General features: G+C 53.3%; 1 pseudogene; it reads right to left on the reverse strand.

Moving 5' to 3' along the window:
* Window positions 1-448: 448 nt before the first annotated feature.
* Window positions 449-1366, reverse strand: LOC104525222 (phosphatidylinositol 4-kinase beta pseudogene; annotated as a pseudogene).
* Between the last annotated feature and the right edge of the window lie 1956 nt (window positions 1367-3322).

Consider the following 3322-nt stretch of genomic DNA (forward strand, 5'->3'; position numbering starts at 1 on the left):
GCTAAATGTGAACAAGTTGGGACAAGGAGGAAATCAGATTTCCAACGAGGATCAGAGGGCTGCAGATTGCAAAACAGAGACACCGGCCGAGCTCCCCAGATCCTCTGGGAGTTCAGCAGCGTAGGAAGCGACTCAGTCCTCCCAACCCAGCGTTCTGCTTCACCTTGAAGCCATCTAACACCCTCCCTTCCCCTCACACCAAGAAAACTCCCCCCCTGGAACCACAGCACCCTGGAGCGTGACCCACCAGCGCGTGTCACTTTGCTTCAGAGACACAGGAATCAAAACTTGAATCATTTACAGCAACTAGGACAAAAAAACCCCACTGTGCGGGGAAAGGAGGAGCTATGAGATGAGAACCAACTGCAGGAGCATGGCCTTAGGGACACCCCTTCCCAGGGGACACCCCTTCCCAGGCAGGCTGAGCCTCGGAGAGCCCCACCATTACCTCTTCATCGCTCTCGACTTTGGGATTGCTGGCTGTGCGCTTGAGATTGCTGCTGAGGCTGATGGTGACGGTGGCGTCCGACTTGGACCTCTGGTGAGTCCTTTTTGAAGGAGACAGCCCCATATCGGGGGCTGGGCTCAGAGACGGCAGCTCCCTCTTCTTGTGAGCTGGTTTCAACTCATCCGAGAGGATGAGTTTCCGTAGCTTGGTCCCACGGGAGTGTCGCTGAGTGGAGATGTGCATGTCTGAGGAGTAGGCACCCAGCAGCAGGGCACACTGCAGGGAGAAGTTGATGCTCTGCCGGCAGCGGTGTACGATGTAGGGTTTGATGGCATCTCCCACGTCCTCGTCCATGTGAATGTACATATTCAGCAGCTGTGGCAGGTAAAAGTCCACCTCTTCGTTCCTAAAGCAGAACAACCTATTCCCAATGTAGGCCTGCACACCGGGTTCCTTCGAATTGTACAAGTATGAAATGGCCATGGAGATATCAAAGAGTTTGGATTCAAAGAGCCTCAGGAGCCAGGATTGTTTAGCAGAGTTATTCTTCTGCCGCTTCCGGGCGGTTTTCACCGTGTTGGCCGTGGTCTCATCCTCCTCCTGGATCTTTGAGGTCATGTCAGGTGGATCATCCAAGCATTTGATTTCACAGCCCTCCCCAATGTCTCCGTTGGCCAAATCCACCTCGCTGCCATCGCCCGCTTTCGTTAAGCTGTCGGAGGAGACACTGTGCATCAACTTGACCTTCTCCAGAACCTCTTCACAGGCTTTCTTGGCCACCTCGGGGTCGATGACCGCCAGCTCCCCGACACCTTCCGCGATGACGCTGAGAGACGTCCCGCCATTCCCCTGGGATGCTGAACAGGGCGCCTGGTCCAAGCCTGTCCCTCGGGCTGGGTCTACAGCAGAGTCTCCCATAGCAGTGGCGGGTCTGCGCGCTTCAAAGCTGGAAAGAAAAGAAGATAAAAAGAAGTCAGGGACACAATCTGTGGAGGCTGATCTGCTTCCAGCCTGAAGGTGGGAAAACAGGAATGGGATCCACCTGGAGGGAAACTGAGAGGTGGAAACCTCTCAGTTTGGTGGAAACCTCTTCAAAAAGCCTTTGTCTAGAGAGGGAAGGTGCCCCAAGCCAAGACAGACAACACAAGCCAGCCCCAGCGCAACACTGAGCTGGTCACGTTGGGTTTTAAAGATCTTCTCAGCCCCCCCTTCCACTCAGACTAGAAAGAGACGTGAGCATCTATCAGCCATTACACCAAATTTCCCTGTTACCATGACGATAAAGAAACTGAGCAAGCCAAAAAGAGAAAGGGAGGGGAGGGGGGGGGGAATTAAGCAGGTTGTTTTATGCTCTGCACCCCAAAGCACTGTGCAGAGCCCGGGGTCAGAGGGCCACGGGCTGGGTGACCCAGCAGCTCTGCTTCTCACCAGGGAAGGTGAAGTTCATCCCCCGTGCTCAGTGTTTGCTCGTTTCACCCCCTTGGGGAGCAGTGAAAGCTGGGGAGGGACTTTTCATAAGGGCAGTTAATGACAAAACAAGGGGAAATGGGTTGAAGCTGAAAGAGGGGAGGTTTAGATGAGATATTAGGAAGAAGTTCTTCACTGTGAGGGTGGTCAGACACTGGAACAGGTTGCCCAAGGAAGTTGTGGCTGCTCCTCCCTGGAAGTGTTTGTGGCCAGGCTGGATGAGGCTTTGAGCAACCTGGTCTAGTGGAAGGTGTCCATGCTGCTGGCAGGGGGGTTGGAACTGGATGAGCTTTAAGGTCCCTTCCTTCCTAAGGTCCCATTCTATGATTCTATGTTTTAAAAATAAGATCAGTGAAGGATGGGACACGCTTCCCAGTTTCCCATCTCAATAGAAAGAGCAACGGTGCATCTCTATGGATAACCAGCAAGAGTGAGGGGGAGGGCACGATGCCTCTTACAAACATCCAGCACTGCAAGCAGATTGCCAGCCCCCTCCCCTGCTTTTCACGTCCAGAACAGTGGGGAAAAAAATACTGTCTTTGGAAAAGAAATTCACTGAGCCATTTTCTGCCCGTCTGTTCCCCCAACACCCCCCAGCCCCTGGTTTGGCCGCGGAGGCCGCGCCGGCGGGTTCCTGCAACAAGATATTTCCCTGTTAATTTAATGACCCTGGTTTATCTGTTTATTTTCACAAGCAATTACAGCTCGTGACGTGGAAGAAACGGGCGAGGGAACCGGGGGTGTTTCTAAACATTCTAAATTAGTAAAAACGAGGTCGGTGTTATCCAGATGCGAGCGCCGCTTCCCAGGGACCTGCTTCCTTCTCTTGTTTTCAAAGCACTTAAGCTCTAACTAGGAGGTGGAAAAAAAAGCCTGAGCAAAGTTCAGCCAGCAGCCTGCACCACCGTGAATCGCATCGTTCACCCCGGCAGCAGCGTTTTCCTCCGCGCTCCCCAGTCCCTTCGGTACAAATCCCGCGTGCTTCAAATAGTTGCGGTCATTAGATCCTCCAGAGCTGAAGGAAGTTGTTTTTTTTCCTTCTTATAGGGAGCTCAGCCTTGCCCCACAAAAACCCCAGACAACTTAATTTTTAAATTAGCACCATGCTGGTAAAAAGGAGATAACTCAGTGAGACGGGATGTGAAGCAGCACGGAGAGGAGCCAGGTCCAAGGGAGAGTCGCACGGAGCTTTGCTCGTGCCAGCGTCTCTGGGGTCTGTCAAACCTTTGCATCAAGACAACTGGGATGGTAAAATGATGGAAAAGAAAAGGAAAAAAGAGCAGCAGTATCTGCCAGAGTCCCAAACGCAGCTCTGTGGCCACACACCAGGTGCAGAGGTACCTGCGATCCCGGGCGGCCGGGCTGCAGGGGGAGGAAACGCGCGTGGGATCCCGTTAAACCCCCGTC

The sequence above is a fragment of the Antrostomus carolinensis genome, unplaced genomic scaffold (genome assembly GCF_000700745.2).
Source record: "Antrostomus carolinensis isolate BGI_N321 unplaced genomic scaffold, ASM70074v2 scaffold46465, whole genome shotgun sequence".
In the NCBI taxonomy this organism is placed as follows: Eukaryota; Metazoa; Chordata; class Aves; order Caprimulgiformes; family Caprimulgidae; genus Antrostomus; species Antrostomus carolinensis.